The sequence below is a fragment of the Lepidochelys kempii genome, chromosome 2 (assembly GCF_965140265.1).
Source record: "Lepidochelys kempii isolate rLepKem1 chromosome 2, rLepKem1.hap2, whole genome shotgun sequence".
NCBI lineage: Eukaryota > Metazoa > Chordata > Testudines > Cheloniidae > Lepidochelys > Lepidochelys kempii.
Genome location: NC_133257.1, coordinates 161,698,402 through 161,717,397, shown reverse-complemented (window position 1 = coordinate 161,717,397; position 18,996 = coordinate 161,698,402).

Here is an 18,996-nt window from a genome sequence, read left to right as displayed (position 1 = left end):
TTCCCCACCCATTCAAGAATACAAGAGACACTGAAGAAGATGACGACATTTTGATTATGAGGCACAGAATAATCCAATAAGAGACCCCAAACAACAGTTCAACGTTGAATGCTTTTTCCAGGTGCTAGATTGTGCAATACAGTCAACTGAAGAATGTTTCATGCAGCTCAAGGAACACAGCAGTATATTTGGGATGTTGTATGATATTCCAAAGCTTCTCACTATACCCGAAGAAGACCTAGAGCAGGGCACTAGAGACAGTGTTGACACATGGATGACATGTGCGATATTGATGCAAGTGATTTAGGTGATGTATCTTGAAAGGGTTTTCAAGATACATTTCAGCAGGATCAACTCCAAAGGCTGTCCTGGAATATATGTGCACAAATAAGGCGACCACCCTCTTTCCAAATGAGGGGGGCGGAGCCAAGAACATTGTTAAACAGGCTAGTGTTAAAGTTTAAAGATTATCTACTGGTATACCTGCATAGTCAGTTTTATTGACAAATTTCCATAATGATTAAGGGTCAGATTCTCTCTTTGCCTCTCTCTTGAGGAACCAGTGGGCTAGAAAGCTGTTGGATCTCCTCAGCTGCATATTCTCCCAGTATGAAGGCAATCCCCAACTGGTGTAGGAGCTGGCTCTGCCAGATCTATATTTCCCACCCCCACTGCCCCAGCACAGAGAGTGTATGCTGGGTGCAAAAGGGGGCAGGACCAGAGCACTACTGTGCAATGATTCACCATTGCCACACAAGAGCAATGTAATTTAAAAGTCGATTCAAGGCTACTCTACATTTCACCAAAGTAGGCAGAGACATGACTCAATCAGGGGGCTACAACCTGCTTCCTTGAGGTGCTCCCAAACAATGGATACAGCTGGAGAGTCTGTGAACACACTATAGTACAAAACACACAATATGGGCCTAATTCTGATTACACTCATACCAGTGAAAGTCGAGAGAAACTTTGTTGAAGTTAATGGAGTTGAACCAGTGTGAGGTCAGCATCAGGCTCTGTGGTCCAATATTAGACCTCAGCATGTATTGTATTTCCTTATAATTATTTTCCATATCCTGGCAACAATACTCCTTTTGATACAGCCTAGAATCCCGTCAGAATCCCTTGCTGAAACTAAACTAGCCATACCAGTCTTCATGGTACTGCTGATTTCCTGACTCCATTTCAATTCAGTTGCACACCCAGAAGTGTACTGTGTAGCCTGCCTTGTAAATTTTAGATCCAAAATGCATTTCCAAACTTAAATTACTTTTAAAGAGTTATTTTGAAAGGAAGTTGCAAGGTCTTAATATGTGAAATAGGCGTGAAGAAAGAGTTCTTAAGCGCATAACAGTCCATCTTTAATTAGACGACAATTTAGCTTTATTCATGCTAGCTTTATTTGCAAGTATGAAGAATAAAACCAATGGATCAAAGAGATAGACTCATGAATAATATTTAACACACTATATGTGATACTTTTTGCCTTCAAAACCACTAACTAATCTTCTTCAAGGCCAGTAAAAATAGTAATAATCATCTTATTTTAGGAAGGGACAAAAATAGGAGAGCATGATTAGGCAATTGACAAAGGCCACAGAAGGTGTTAGCAGTATTGCTCGTCCCAAGGATTCCAAAATCACAAATCAGCTCACAAAAAGTCATGGGATTGTAAAAAAAACCACATACATTTAGGATTCTTTTGATTTTCCCATGGGTTTTTTGAGCCTTTAGTAGATCTGGGCAGAAAATGTTTTTCTTATCCTAGGAGAGCTTCAGATTTCTTAAAGTTTTTTCCATCCTGAATTGGCATATAAAGTCAAACTCTTGAAAGTTTTCACGAACCAATCAATAATAAATAAATAATAAGTCAGATTGGGTCAACTGAAGCACTTCATTTCAATAACTTCAAAATGAAACATTTTCAACCTTTATTTTGTAACTGTTTAAAAATACACATTAAACACAAATTCAAACTAAACCAAAAACCAGTCATTTTAAAATAAAACACAACTTTTCATTTTTAGAGTGTTGAAACAGGACATTTCAACAATTTAAAAAAAAATTCTCAAAAATTGGGATATTTGTCAAAACTAACCCTTTCCTATACAGTTTCTGACAAGGTTCCTTCCTCACTCTGAGCTCTAGGGTACAGATGTGGGGACCTGCATGAAAAAACCCCTAAGCTTATTTTTACCAGCTTAGGTTAAAACTTCCCCAAGATACAGACTATTTTACCTTTTGTCCCTGGACCTTATTGCTGCCACCACCAAGCGTCTAACAAAAAGCAACAGGGAAAGAGCCCACTTGGAAACGTCTTTCCCCCAAAATCCCCCCAATCCCTACACCCCCTTTCCTGTGGAAGGCTTGATAAAAATCTTCAATTTGCATAGGTGAACACAGACCCAAACCCTTGGATCTGAAGAACAAGGAAAAAGCCATCAGGTTCTTAAAAGAAGAATTTTAATTGAAGTAAAAGAATCACCTCTGTAAAATCAGGATGGTAAATACCTTACAGGGTAATCAGATTCAAAACATAGGAGAATCCCTCTAGACAAAACCTTAAAGTTACAAAAAGACACAAAAACAGGAATCTACATTCCATTCAGCACAACTTAAATTTTTATCCATTTAACCAAAACCGAATCTAATGAATATCTAACTAGATTGCTTATTAACCCTTTACAGGAGTTCTGACCTGCATTCCTGCTCTGGTCCCGGCAAAAGACAACACAGTTAGAGAGAACCCTTTGTTCCCGCCCCCCTTCCAGCTTTGAAAGTATCTTGTCTCCTCATTGGTCATTTTAGTTAGGTTCCAGCGAGGTTGTCTTAGCTTCTTAACCCTTTACAGGTGAAAAGGTTTTTCCTCTGGCCAGGAGGGATTTAAAGGTGTTTCCCCCCTTGTCAAGGTTCCTCCCCCACTCTGAACTCTAGGGTACAGATGTGGGGACCTGCATGAAAAACCTCCTAAGCTTATCTTTACCAGCTTAGGTCAAAACTTCCCCAAGGTACAAAATATTCCACCCGTTGTCCTTGGACTGGCCGCTACCACCACCAAACTAATACTGGTTACTGGGGAAGAGCTGTTTGGACGCGTCTTTCCCCCCAAAATACTTCCCAAAACCTTGCACCCCACTTCCTGGACAAGGTTTGGTAAAAAGCCTCACCAATTTGCCTAGGTGACTACAGATCCAGACCCTTGGATCTTAAGAACAATGAACAATCCTCCCAACACTTGCACCCCCCCTTTCCTGGGAAATGTTGGATAAAAAAAAGCCTCACCAATTTGCATAGGTGACCACAGACCCAAACCCTTGGGTCTGAGAACAATGAAAAAGCATTCAGTTTTCTTACAAGAAGACTTTTAATGAAAATAGAAGTAAATAGAAATAAAGAAATTCCCCCTGTAAAATCAGGATGGTAGATATCTTACAGGGTAATTAGATTCAAAAACATAGAGAACCCCTCTAGGCAAAACCTTAAGTTACAAAAAAGATACACAGACAGAAATAGTTATTCTATTCAGCACAATTCTTTTCTCAGCCATTTAAAGAAATCATAATCTAACACATACCTAGCTAGATTACTTACTAAAAGTTCTAAGACTCCATTCCTGGTCTATCCCCCGACAAAGACAGACTATAGACAGACACACAGACCCTTTGTTTCTCTCCCTCCTCCCAGCTTTTGAAAGTATCTTGTCTCCTCTTTGGTCATTTTGGTCAGGTGCCAGCGAGGTTACCTTTAGCTTCTTAACCCTTTACAGGTGAGAGGAGCTTTCCCCTGGCCAGGAAGGATTTCAAAGGGGTTTACCCTTCCCTTTATATTTATGACACCCCTCCCTTTATATTTATGACAGTTTCAGTTTCTACAATCCTGCATTGCCTGACAAAAAGCATCTAGTCAGAAGATTCATGACCCCACACTAGCTTTTAGAGTTTAGATTTTCCAGTTTTTCTCCATGAACATTAAGGTGACAAACTTACTCCTTTTAAGTGAAAGCCAAGATTCTCATGTACTCACATAACTCCAAAGACACAAGGCCACCACATTCTATCACAAGACTGGGCAACACTGAGTTAGTGCCAGAGCTGTTGTTAGATCTTGGGAGTTTCTGGCACCCAGACATTTGCTCAAACAAACATTTTGTCAACAGCAGACTCTGGTTTGAGAAGGACAATGCTTCAGTTGCTATTGAACAAGCTTGCCTTTTAAGGGATTTCACTGTTAGCTAGTCTCCTACGTAGGGCTCTCTGGAGGCAAAGTCATGAAACTAAAAAAAGGTTTGTAGGCTTATTAGCGGTAATTCTTATACTTTGAATGTATTGCTATCTCAGAGCCACAATCACCCTCTGTTAACAGAACTTCAGGGCCCAGCTGCAAGTAAGACTTCTTGAGGTAGAGTGTAACTGAAGGGCAGTTAGAGGAGGCAGGGTATTTATGCCCCTGGAATGTAGGGGCTACAAGGAATTGCTGATGCTTGTAACCACAGAGTACTACTCAAAATTGCTTCTGAGGCCACGTGGGTAGGCACTCTTAATGGGTGGTGCTACAGAGGAAATATATTAGAAGATATGTTACTGCTGGTCAGTAAAGCCTTTCTGCCTCAAAAGGTGGATTGATTTAAATTAGTTCTTCTCAACCAGGGGTCTGCGTACCCCTGGGGGTACCGAGAGGTCTTCCAGGGGGTACATCAACTCATCTAGATATTTGCCTACTTTTAAAACAGGCTATATAAAAAACCACTAGCAAAGTCAGTACAAACTAAAGTTTCATACAACCTGTTTATACTGCTCTTTATACTATACGTTGAAATGTAAGTACAATATTTATATTCCAATTGATTTATTTTATAATTATGTGTTAAAAATAAGTAAGCAATTTTTCAGTAATAGTGTGCTGTGACAACCTTTGTATGTTTATGTCTGATTTTGTAAGTAGTTTTTAAGTGAGGTGAAACTTGGGGGTACACAAGAAAAAAAAATCAGACTCCTAAAAGAGGTACAGTAATCTGGAAAGGTTGAGAGCCACTGGCCTACAGATCTAGGTACCAGAAAAAAATATCCAAGTTATGTAAAAACAGAAAATATTTTTGTAAACTTTTAAGTTGTACAGCAACAAGGAAAAGAGACTTGTTACTGGGATTTTTTTTCCCAATGGATTCCTTTTGCAGCAAAATTTTTAACTATTTGTACCACCAGCACCCCCTTGGTAGAAGATGTGGAACTTCTTGGAAAAGCATGATGGGAAGAAATGACGACAAGTGGCCTGTTACTGTATTTGTTTCATTTCAAGCTACAATGTTTTAGAATTATATTTAAAGGGATAAATATTTATAAAGCATTCTGTACCCAAAAGCCTTTTAGACTTGTGCTGTTTTGGATTAATGGGTTTGCTCTAAAATTGCTCAGCAGGAAAGAGAGAGAACCGGAAAAAAATACAGATATGACAAGTAGAGTGTTAACACCTAACACTCGCAAGTTACTTCCTATATATTTGTTCAATATTAGTTAGAGGAGAAGTTTGGGTTAGTTTTACACTGCCTTCACCACTTCCAAATAGTCTACAACATTCCCAAGAACTGAAGACATATTACCTACAACTTGATCAGTGTTGCCCCTCAGCTAAGAAGTGGCAAATATTAGGCTCCTGCAGGTCAGCTTCTTGTTGGAGGAGAAATCAGACATTTCTCAAATTGTGTTCATAGACCACTGACAGCGCACAGAACATTTGTCATGAAGAGTCAGCTGGTCACATGAGCCAGCTCTCCTTGTTTCTATTTGTAAAAAAATCACATTTAGAGACAGCAAAAGGACACAATAAGAATCTCTTATTATTATTTCCATACCTTTCAACCTGCCAAATTTGGACACTATGTGTGACAAAGACCCAAAAAAAGGGGACAAAAACCATGATTCATGCAAGAAACTTTAAATAAACTGGGATTAAAATTTTAGTGAAATTGCCACATTCTGTAATCTCAGTTTCATAAATCTAATGTAAACTTTCAACAACAGAAGTGAGGGGGATTCCAAATTTGTAGGCAACACAGGTAACTTTGGAATAAAATGTGAAACATCTCTTGACCTAATGGACACTTGAGATGTAGGACTAGTTTTTCATGCAAGCAATTGCTGAGGTTGCCACGAGGATGTTATGTGATTGCAAAAGAGAAGAGACTATTAAGTCATTGTTCACATTATGATAGAGTTTGAGAACCCAAAGTTCTAGCAGTGCTTTATAAGAGACCCAAATGGACAACAAGAATTTTGACAAACACAATATGAAACAGAACCAAAAAGAAATTAAAAATTGTAGGCTGTCATAAATATAAAGGGAAGGGTAAACACCTTTAAAATCCCTCTTGGCCAGAGGAAAAACCCTTTCACCTGTAAAGGGTTAGAAGCTAAAGGTAACCTCGCTGGCACCTGACCAAAATGACCAATGAGGAGACAAGATACTTCAAAAGCTGGGAGGAGGGAGAAAAACAAAGGGTCTGTGTCTGTCTGCGTGATGCTTTTGCCGGGGACAGAACAGGAATGGAGTCTTAGAATTTAGTAGGTAATCTAGCTAGATATGTGTTAGATTAGGATTTCTTTAAATGGCTGAGAAATTAAGCTGTGCCGAATAGAATGGATATTCCTGTCTGTGTGTCTTTTTGTAACTTAAGGTTTTGCCTAGAGGGATTCTCTATATTTTGAATCTAAATTTACCATCCTGATTTTACAGAGATGATTTTTTTTACTTTTATTAAAATCCTTCTTTTCAGAAACTGAATGCTTTTTCCATTGTTCTTAAGATCCAAGGGTTTGGGTCTGTGGTCACCTATGCAAATTGGTGAGGATTTTTACCAAACCTTCCCCAGGAAGTGGGGTGCAAGGGTTGGGAGGATTTTGGGGGGGAAAGACGTTTCCAAACAACGCTTTCCTAATAAAGAAACCCAGATAAATGTTTGGTGGTGGCAGTGGAAGTCCAAAGGCAAAGGGTAAAATAGTTTGTACCTTGGGGAAGTTTTAACCTAAGCTGCTAAAAAGTAAACTTACGAGGTTTTCATGCAGGTCCCCACATCTGTACCCTAGAGTTCGGAGTGGGGAAGGAACCTTGACATAAGCCATGGCACACACGTGTCTACTTGGGCCTTTACTATGGCACCGTGCTCGTTCCTAAGAGGCAATCAAAGCAGCACACCAGGATTTAGGAACTTTGCATTTAGAACTCTGTACTATAGGTTTTGCCAATTCATTTAAGTATCTCTGAATTTGATTTATTTAAATAACAATGTCCTGGCTTGTGGAGAAATCAATTTCACCTCTGTGCTCCAAGGTCTACAAGACACTACCTGCACTATTGGGTTGAATTTCTCATGGCAAAAGACCCGAATCTCAGAGATGGGCCATGAGAACCCCTGGTACAGATAGGGTTGAGTACTGTGGAGAGCATGGATGAGTGCATCTACCTAAGCTGAAAGCAGAGTTCAAATGGTCACAGTAAATCAACATTCTTTGATGAATAGGCCTTGCCACCTCCTACATGAAATCCATGTCTGGCGTATGGATGAAAAAACCATCTTTGGCTGAGACAAAATTTCAGGATCTATCAAACCTCTGTTCTACCTATACTGTGATATGGGTCAGAAACCTGGCCTCTCTTATAGGTAGACTTGGGGTGAATGGAGACATTGCTTATGTATTGTTAGCATAAAGCGGTTTGACTTTGTGCAAAATGTCAATCTCACAGAGATCTGGCCTTCCTTCAATCACACATTATATCCAAAAGCTGTGTTGTATGCTCTTCAGCCATGTCAGCAGGGTGGACAAAAACACCCCAGCACACGGTGCTCTCAAACTCTCTATCAATATGCAAAAGGGTGCGTGCCTGTACCTTATCTGGTGCTGCTCAGGGTAACCTCACTACACAATGCTAGATGCGATGTAATCAACTGTAGTCACTCTGGCTGGTGCAACGGTGCTCAATAGAATTGCCATATTTGATTATTAGGATATGGGGCAGAAGGGAGTGTTATTGAGGGCTTGCTGAGAAAACTGTCATTCAAGACTATTTTATATAATCCAAGAAGACATTCAATGAGGAATTGTTCTTAGAGATCCTGTGGCACTTTTCACAAGCATCCGCGTGCTAGCCACAGTGACATCCAATACAAAAATTCCTGTTACACACCAGTTTCTCCTGTGGTTTCAAATGGCTTCAGTACTCTTCTTCACTTCCTGTCCTTAGTGATTGTTCACTGTTAAAAGCTGCTGTGTTTCACCCTGGAAGTGGCTACATTTCAACCTGGTACACAAAGTGACTTCACTATATGGTCAAATACTGTCATTCTTACCCATTCCTCATGCACACAGAGAGTGCCTATTAACTGTCATAGGCATTTTGCATGAATAAACACTGCAGGATTTGGTCAGTAGTGTATCAAATACTTTACTGTAGGATGCTTCAGGACAAATAACACAATTGTATGCTATTCTAAGTAAGTTAGTAGTGTCAATGCAAAACATATTTCAAGAGTGTATTTAAATTTTGTTTTATGACAAACAGGTCAGGAAGAAAATTTAAAATGAAGGTGCAACATTAACTCCTTGTCACAGACACTATATGTTGCCATTAACGTGATGCATACTAGTCAAGAGCATCTAACGTCTGGTGATCAAATGGTTAAGATTCTCCAGTGGAAACATAATGAAAGAGCAGTGGGTGAACTTGTATTATATCAAGAGGCTGACACACCTACGTAAAACTCTGAGTAAAAGACACAGGGTCAGCTTTAATTCAACTTCCTGGCTCTTGTCTGTTTTCAGTAGAAATGACTGATGAGTGAAATCTCTGCAGGGAGGAATTTGGGAGATTCTGCAGGAATGCCAGGAAATCTGTCCTGCACTACGTTGCTTCCTGCAGAAAGGGAGCTTACAAAACCTGCACAGAAATGGCATTCTTCAGCAGGTCCCACTGGTTAGAACACTACCGAGCTGCTATTAAAATGAAAAATGTGTTTTAAAAGGCCCTTTCAGGTCAAAATTCAGGAAAGATTTTCCTCAGGTGAGCCAAGCAGCACATTGCAGTTGGGAGGCAATTTGTTCCAACTAAAACTGGCACGAATGGTCAAGATTAAAACCTCATCTGCCCTTTCAGCAAAGTTCAGGTTTCTGGATCCAGGTTTGAATCTCGGTCTTTCTAGTCTTAGCTGTTCTCAGTTGAGAGCAGGAGTTGATGTGTAATGTATCATGCATTTACCTCTGATGTGGTCCCAACTGACCCCATGGCAGGGGTGGGGGAAAATCAAGTATGTCAGAAGTAAACTACTTGATGATCCTTCCCCCTCTCCCCCCATGTTGTGTTACTCTATCTGTGAATACTAAAAAATTAAAAATAAATAAATTTTAAAAAAAAGAACCCACCACACACACTAGTCTTGTATTGAATGGAGCAGAAGTGAAGTCAGAATGTGGTCTTAAGTCATAAATTGTGTTTGATGTTGAATCATGGTCCATAATTTTTCAAGGTATTTTATTTCTTATTACAGGGAAGTTTTTCAAAAGGAAAAACACTTAAGAGACGAGGATTTCAATAACTGTAAGTAAAAGGCAAATACAAAAGGGTTTTGTGGAAATCTACATAAGCACCTCTTAAAAAAAATTGTCTAGAGTCGGAGTTCTCTCTTTACAAAGAAGCATTCAAGAGTAGAGGCCAATTCTGATGTCATCTTTGATTTGTTTAAGAAAAAAAAATCTGGAATAGCACTCAAAATTAAATTGCACAAGAACAGCCACCTGCAACTTATTTTGTGTGTAAAATGAAAGTGTTTCTTTGTAGCTACTTAGGACTGACTAATGTCTAGAAAACTCTGATTCTCATGAGTGAAATGAAGAAAATGAAAGAAATGCAAATGAAAGGAAACATTCACATGTTTTGATCCCAGTTTTGCCACTTGATACATTATTTGCATGCTGTAGAATGAGACTGTTCTAGTTTTCTTCAGTAGATCAGTTGAAATTAAGAGAACATGCAGATATAAAAATACTATCAAAATTGTTATTGCAATGCTAAAATTGACTGAAAAGTTCATTGTAACTAATATTTCTTAGTTGGGAAAAAAATGGTGATGCTTTTTAAGGTCAGCATGTTGCTCCTGAATTAATCCTAATTTCTACCCTATGAATAATCTTCATAAGGAAAGCAGTTTTCAAATGCTTAAATACATTTATTACATCCATTTCCGCCATAATTCTATACAAGATTGATAAGAAGGCTACCCTACTGGCAACCCACTAAGTTGCTGTCATCTTTTTTTAATTAAGCATAGAGGTACCCGGTGTGAAAACTACAGTTCCCAGCATGCAGTGCTCTGTCCAAGTTTGACTGATATCTGCGCGCCACATTTGGCCTGTGAAATGCATGTTGGCTACCTTCTGCTCAACAAGACATAATAAATATTATAGTGCTTGTTAGCATTGACTAGAATCAATCAGTACTTGACTGCTGCAATCAGTTAAAAAAAAATCTCAAGTCCTTCACTGTATCACTGACAGAGAGACACTGAAGTGGTTCAATTTGCCCCTGTTGGAAAAATAATAATTAGGCATCTTGACTCATAAGGATCAAAATTAATTTAACATAAGGCATTTATTGTTTGAGGCAATTATCCATTCAAGACCTGAGTTTCAGCACAACAAAGTGTTCAAAAGGAGAACTGATCAAGACAAGATCCCATGCTTCTTTTGCAAGACTTTATGCCATTATCCCTTAAAAATAGAAGTAGGGAATGAAGGTAATAAATACTTTTCACTTCTACAATACCTTCCATTGGAGAGCCTCAAAGTCTTTACCAGACATTTCTGAATTTAGCAACACAATAACCCCATTAGAAACAGCTAGACAATCCATGTGCCCTCTCTGTCAATGACAACATTACATAATAGTTAAGCTATAGGTAAGCAGTGGAACAGGTTATCCTAGGGAAATTGTGGAATCCATGTCCTTGGAGGTTTTTTTAAGAACAGGGTAGACAGGGTAGACCGCAGGGGTGCCTCATTGTGGGGGCATAGACTAGATGACCTCATGTGGTCACTTCCAGCCCTACATTACTCTAATTCCATGATTCTATAATTAAAAGGATCCAAAACGGCCACTCCTTGAATACAGCATTATGATTTTGGGAAATCAAACTCAAGCAAACTAGGAAAAATTTGAAAGCCCCTTCAAAGCTAACTCTCACAGGAAGCATTTATGACAAAAATATTTCTGCTGTACTTAATGGCTATAGAGCCAGAGGAAAAGTCAATGCAGTGTAAGATTTGTTTGCTCCAGTATGTGATGGGAGAAAGAAAGTATTGGAGGTTTAACACACATTCACCTTTAAGAATGAGTATTAAAGAAAACCTAGATGTGGCTTTACAGAAGTTTGATTAGTGCTATGTAAACACTATATGTAGAAGACATCACAGTTCTTCATGACACAGAGCTCCATCTGAAAGAAGTTGGTCCTTTGCATCAGGGCGGGGCACTGCATAAGGCCCTCTGTATTTAAGAGGAAGGCAGCACAAGCCATTCTAGTAGATTGTGGATTATACCCTAGTTCCACAATTTAAAGATTGTAGCACTTTTATTTCAACTAATTTGCCCAATTAATCTATGTTGTGAACATATGTTAACATGCTACTCCGTATGTCAAGCAAAAAAGAAAGTCACTGCTACTTCTTGTATCTTGTTTTATGAGAAGTAACACCATGAAGAGAGAGAGAGAGAGATTAAAATACAAAGGAATCTGAGTTTTCTAAAGTGAGAAGGGACCTTTATCATCATTTAGTCTAACTTCCTGCATAACAAAATAAATAATAGGGTGGTTTGTAATACTAAATAACCCTAGTGTGAAGACATAATTGCTAAGGAGATCCGCACAATGTTAATTAAAGCAGATATCTGAAGAAGTTATTAAATTACAAATAAAAATCATGATTAACCAGGAAGAAAATAAAGAAGCAGATGGTGTGGAAGTCATTAAAAAAAGCCAGCTCCTTGAAAGGGTGCATTCCATTAAAGATTAGCAAAACCAGCAAGGCACAAGCAAGGCCAAGGCTGGGGAGGATGTGGTAACAAATCAAGAGCAGTAACCAGCCGACAACTGAAACCATGCCTCACTAGAAAGATGATCTCTATTATTTTCACGTGTGAAAGGGTTTACCAACAGGTTTATGGTAAACAGAGATAGAAACTGACCATCAATCCTTATGAGCCTTGATTAGACCAACATTTCCCAGCATAGGGCTGGAAGGATAGAGGGATGTCTGATAAAGCAGTGTTTGGAGAGAATCTAGATCTGCTCTGGTTTATGCACACACTGCAGACATGCTGCTGTGGCTTCAGGTAAAGTGGTAGTGGCCCCATTGACACAGAATGGTGTTTGATTATTCCCAGTATTCAGTAATTTAGGATCTGGTCTGAGTCCACCAGTTCACATAGTTCACCAAATCACCTTCAGGTAAAAATGACTTTCCAGGGATACCATCGCAGATCAGATTTGCACCAGTGACATAGAAATGAAAGACTCTAAAATCCCAAACCGTGGAGGGATCTAGTCACTATTCACTAGTATGCACCAGATTAGTTATCTGAAAACAACAAATAATTAAGCACAATTGCTGGTTGAAGATGTATTTAGTAAAGTGAAACATTTCAGTGTTGAAGTATTGTTACATTATGTGAGTATTTTGGTTGTAGTGTAAATATTAAAATTCCCTTTCTAAATTAGTTAGTGAGAGATCCAATCAGGAATTTGATAGAGGTTACATTGCCCTCTTGCCTTCACTGTAGTACCTCCAAGTCAAGACTGATGCCTATCTGCAGTCCATGTGACAAAGCTTGCATTGCACTGTTCATACTGTCTTTGTTGGGTAAGTGGACTGATCTCCAGGGCTTTCAATTTAGCACCTTTCATTAGTACTAAAATGTCAAATCTTAATGTTAAACTAAATGTTGTTTAAAATGTTGAACCTTAAAGACAATCTCCATTCCCTATATTAAAAAACAAATGAATGCATAAAAGGTAATATCAGCAAAAGCAATGTGTTGGCAATAATCTAACCATTTGATCACTGTTGTTCTCATGTTTTAGAATATCCCTGGAACTTCTCTATGCCTCTATTTCATTTCCTAGTGTTTCAGTGTAGCTTATCCATCAAGCTTTGCTTTAAAACACAACTCAGTTCAGGTGTTAACTGCTGAATTATTAACCAGCTCAGTTATGAATGTCTTTGAAACAAATTTTGTTCCAAGATAACCATCATTCATCCAAAATATGGTGAGAGAATTACTTTGCCCTCTGCTTAAACTTAGAAACTAATCCTTAAAGCTCAAAAAATATCAGAGTCAAAGAGAAAAATCATCTGGATTAATACCCTGTTTAAGTTTTCTTGAAGAAGCAGCTAAGAATGAATATTAGCACTAGGTTTCTGTAACACTATAAGTAATACAAAGGCAATAATACAGTACTTTAATGATTACTTCTTACAGGTGGGTTTAATTTTAGTTTTCTACCTTTGGAATAAGATACAACAGTTGTAAACTAGGTTGTATAGTATTAAAGAAATGTGTTGTGTTTGACCTCATTCACCAGAGTAGTGGAGTCATTCTGAACAACAATATAATTAACATTTATGTGTGTGTTATTTAAAACAAGCTTTAACATTTATTAAGTAATGATGAATTATTTTACACACACGCACTGGGCTGAGACACAAATCAGCACAATTTACAGCTTAGAAGCCTTTCAGAGTAACAGCCGTGTTAGTCTGTATTCGCAAAAAGAAAAGGAGTACTTGTGGCACCTTAAAGACTAACCAATTTATTTGAGCATGAGCTTTCGTGAGCTACAGCTCACTTCATTGGATGCATACCGTGGAAACTGCAGACGACATTATATACACACAAACAACTCTAAATTGTGCCTGTTTTAGTAACAGCTGTGACCATCTTATTAGCAGGAAAATTTACTTGATTTCTCCTGCCCATTTCTATAGCATCTTTACTATGGGTATGGGAAAAGGGTATTATTAGAAATGGCCAAACCTACTCAGAAAAAAAAAGAAATCAATGCACCTGAGGCATGTTTCAACTCACATTGAAGCCAATATAAAGATTCCCTTTGCCTTCAACAGGTATTGGATAAGGCCCTGTACCTCAGCCCTATTCTTTAGCCAACAATGACTCTGTTCTAAGGCTTTCTGGATAAGTACTCGTCATCCAGCAGGCTGCACTCCCTGTTGCTGAAATCCATCTGGGAGCCTCAACTTTCTCCATCTCTAATCCAAGACAGACATCCAAATTTTGGGTGTTTTGGACATTCCACATGGGGGAAATTCATTTTGGGGCTCTGATCAGGGAGAGACCTGAGAGCATGCAGGATTTTGAAGATAATGTTGGCCTACACTCAGGAGAAAAAATGAATGGATGACAGCTTGTCATTTCCTGTAGATTAGTGCCAAACATGGCCTTTAAGTACTTAATTGTTTTTTATATATTTAATTAAGGATTTAAGATTTTTATATAGCTACACTGTGAGAAATTATGCACTAAGTGCAAAGGTACTGAATAAATGGCCCTCCTTAGCAGTAGCCAGTGAATCAAGTTATTTTCTCAAGGAATAAGGTTTTTTGGTGCAATCAAGTGGGGGGAGGGGAAGAGAGAGACTAGGCCTTCAAAAAGCAAGTTACTTTCACAGTGCTTAAATTTGTAAAGAAAGAGGTGCCAGGGCTCAAGCAACAACAACAGTGTTCTCCAAAAAAAAGGATCTCTCACACACCATATGAGCAAGGTCTCTTCCCCATACACCACTAACAGAAGAGGTGCTCGGCTGTGCCCTGGCATGAAAAGACATGTCAGAGCTGAGTCCCAGCAAGCCCCAGCACAAATTAAGATCTGAAGGTATTGAAGGTTTCCAGTACTATTTACTTGTAACCTCAGTTAAAGGCTATCACTACTAGGAATCTGATATTTGCCAGTCACTTAAGTAGTTGCCTAAGGAAGGTTCTATGAGAAAATGGTTCTATGGTTGGGGAACCAGCCTAGGACATAGGAGACCTGGTTCAATACTACCACAGATTTCCTGTGGGACCTTGGACAAAAATCACTTAGCCTCTGTTTAAAAATAAATAAATAAATATGAGGATAGTAGTACTTCCCTACCTCGCAGGGGTGTTGTAATGATAAATAGATTGTGAAGTGGTTTGAGATCTACTGATGAGAAAGTGCTATATAAAATTATTATATCCTGCATATATCTAGAGGGGAATATATGTTGCCTATGGCTGGTGAAGATGGGTAGCTGACCCCTGGCAGGCACCGACAAGGCTTCCTCATGCTAAGGGCAGGTGGTAGTGAACAACCTGGACTCCTAGGAAGCACCACAGAAGTGCAATCTAAGCAGCCATGGAAAGGCAACCGGCAAATGAAAATGTATGGAACAGGATGGAAAGAGACATATGGTGTTTAACAGATTAAGATACTCATTAAGGATAAAATTACAAATATGTGCCACATAAAGTTCTATTAACACTGAGAAATAAAACCTAAACTTTTCTGGATAATAAGAGGAAGATTATTGAGCAAGGTCAGATAGCAGCAGATTGGATTAATAGAATAGCCACCATAATAAAATCCAACAAGTTAAAGATTTGTATAGACTAAACACAAGTGCTACCCATAAGAACAGTTAGGAGGTAATGGATAAGTCACTCAAGTCATGTTGAAAATTTTAAGTGTCTGACTGGGGCTTGGATTCCTAAGTCATTGAGATGCTTTTAAAAATTGTATCTTATGTCTAACTTTCAAAATACAACAGTATTTTCAGTTTTGGATGCAAGCCAAATGTTTTGGCAGGTCAGGCTCAACATAGAAACTCAGTTCCTTCTTCTTCCCTTTTGGTAGATACATACTTAAGTGATTTTTCAGGACTGCCTCAGTAACCAAGATGTGCCAAACATCATATTGCAAAGCTTTTGAGGATCTGAATGGAGTGGAAGTAATGTTTACTTGTGAGCGGAGAGGACAGTGATTGACACCACAATGAGAGTCTGCATAATGTGCAGCCTGCCAAAGACAGACATGGCTCAGTGACAAAGGAGTTCCAATGGGTCTGAGAAATGTGGAAGCAATTGTACAAATGGAACAATCACAAACAAGAAGGCCTTACAGAGAGATTCATAGCCTTTAACATCAGAAGGAACCATCATGATACTCTAGTCAGACCTCCTGCACATTGCAGGCCACAGAATCTCGCCCACCCACATATCTAAATAAGTGTACCTTCATCACAATTAAATTCTCCATTCAGATAGCTGTGGTCTAGACTACGCCTAGCGCCATATGCTTCCAAAGTACTGAACTAAGCCATTCAGACATGGTTCCAGATCAGTATTACAAGATGAATAATGTAGCTTAACCTCAATTGACTATGTTATCAGCTAACTGTTCTCAGCATTGTCTGAGCATAGCTATCATCAACTTTCTGGTCTACCATCTACATTTTTAGAAGAGTTTCACAAATGTCTCTCAAGCTTCGCTGTGGTTATATATTCACAATTCATTTTAAGCATGTTTAATCACTCTTCTACCCTTGACTTCTCCTCCTTACTTGATTTTTCACTTGGAGCAATGATTTACATAAGCTACTCACTCAGAGTGTCCATCTCCTAATTGAGCAACATTGTTATACTGAGGCTCTTGTTAACTAAGCTTCCATTTTCTGATCATAGTTGCAGGTTTTAATTTTTTTTTAAAATTCAGATAGTTGAGGTCTATTATTATTTTAAGGTTAGTGAAGATTACATTGAACCTGAGTTTATGCATTTGTCTGATGTTAGTGGGCCATGTAATTAAATTAACCAATTTGTTAATCTGTGCAATAAGTCATTAATAGTAGATGGCAAGTCTTCCAAGCAACACACCCACACCTACCCCCCACCTACCTTCTGGGCTTCCTCTTTTATAATAGTTTACTTACCAGTTGGACAAACTTTGCAGAACTCTGTCTTTAGCTAAATTGATAAAGTAGGTTCCTCATGATGGTAAACTGGACTTCCCTAAATTGTCTTCTTACACTTCCCTAATTAAGGTAAATAGCCACAACTTTCAGCAGCTAGTTCATATTTTTTCTTTATTAGCAAGAGATCGTTCACCCTCATTTCCGAGCTTGGGCTCATGCTTGCACCAGGAAGTCTTTACGACTTTCCTGTAATAAAGTTATCCGTTCTCATGATGAATTGCCCAGCCATATAACGTCTCTCAGCATGAGATTTCTTATCCCGCTACGCCACCTGGAACAGCTGGCTCTTCCCCCCCGCCGTCATTTGTTGACAAAAATCACGCTTTGGTTCTTATCTAAACCACCCACTTCTTGAGCTGGTCTTGTCCTTCCTGAAGCTTGTACAAGATATTATTGGCCGTTGTTAGGCATGGTTCTCCCCCTCCCCCATCTTTTAAGTAGCAGCATTGGAGTTGTTTAACTCGAGCGTTTACATGGAAGGTTGAAAGGAAAGTGACAAAGACCGAGAACGCCAAGCACATTGCCCTGAACCTATTCCTTCCCACATCTCCATCCTCAGTTCAGACCACTTCAAGCAGCCTGTGCAACAAACGACTTTGTGATTTTTTATTTTTATAATGGTCTTGCTGTAGCCTGCAGCTAACTCGGCCGAGTCGTCTTGAGGTCTGCTTTCATTAGCTCAATGGCATTTCATAATTTGGGTCACACAAACTGTTCTCAGCTGCCGTCACACCACCCAGTAAGAAGAAGGATGTCTGCTTGCTGATCCATAAGAGGCTGTCCTAGGTAAGAGCTGAGCCGTAAGAAGTGGATGTCAATGATAGGAGCAGAAGAAGGGCATAAAGAGAAGGGACTGAGTTTTGATCAGTGTTTATGAGCCACAAGGAGTGTTAATCCTTCCCTCCTCCGCAAACCAGCTACTTTTCAAACTGGCAGACTAAATCATTCAGAAATTAGTGACAAGTGACTGCAGTTGCAGGGTGGATCCCAAAATTACGTCTGTGCCTACAACGCAGGCGCTTGGAAGGGTGCGCACAGATGCGAAAGAGGATCATTTCTCTGTCACACCTGGCTCATTTTCTTTTCACTTTGGTGCACAAAAGTCATTGTCCTGAGTAATAGACTCAACTTGCATGGGGAGGGGAAGGGGAAGAGGTGAAATGTGTCCGATCAGAGCCTAGCATGTACAGAAGTGCAGTGTAATATACATCCTCACGAGTTCTTGGGACAGGAGATTAAATCCCGGAGTTGGCAACAGGTTCAGCAGGAAAGTAGACACCGAAAATAAATCCGAGAGGATTTTCCCTCCTCACGAGCGACACCCAGCGCCGTCCCCTCACGGGGACGCAGACCTGGGAGGAGCAGTAGTTGCAATGGCTGAATAAAAGATTTCCAATGGGGACTAGCAAAACTTCTGCTCAGTCTAACAAACCCGAATAGAGCAGACCCCGTCACCAGAGACCAGACAGGCGGAAGCTCTCCCGGAGTGTCTTTCTGACACAAACCCGCCAGAGCTCCGCCTCCGATGAACGAGGTGGCGTGGGGGGGGGAAATCCTAGCTGGACTAATGCGCCGGGCGGGGAGCTTCCCGCCAAATGCAGCAAGCACTGAACGCTGCTGTGGGATGCCATTCCCCAGCAACAGGATGTGTGCGCAGTGTCCAGGGGGCGCTCCCAGGGAGCTCCAGGCGGCTAGGACCCCCCCGGCAAGTCGAACAAGAAGCTCCCCGCAGCGATCAGAGCGCGAAGAGGAAGATGTAGCATAGCCCGGTCAGAAATCGCCTGAGGCGAACCTGCCCTGGGCTGCTGTTCGGTGCATTCCGAGACTCCCCCCCGGGGGCAGGGGAGAAAACTCCCCGCGCAAAGCCGGGCAGCACCCGCAATGCTCCACGGCAAGCCCAGCCCACGCCCGGCGGCAGCCAGCCCGCCCTCTGCCCGCCGCACGTT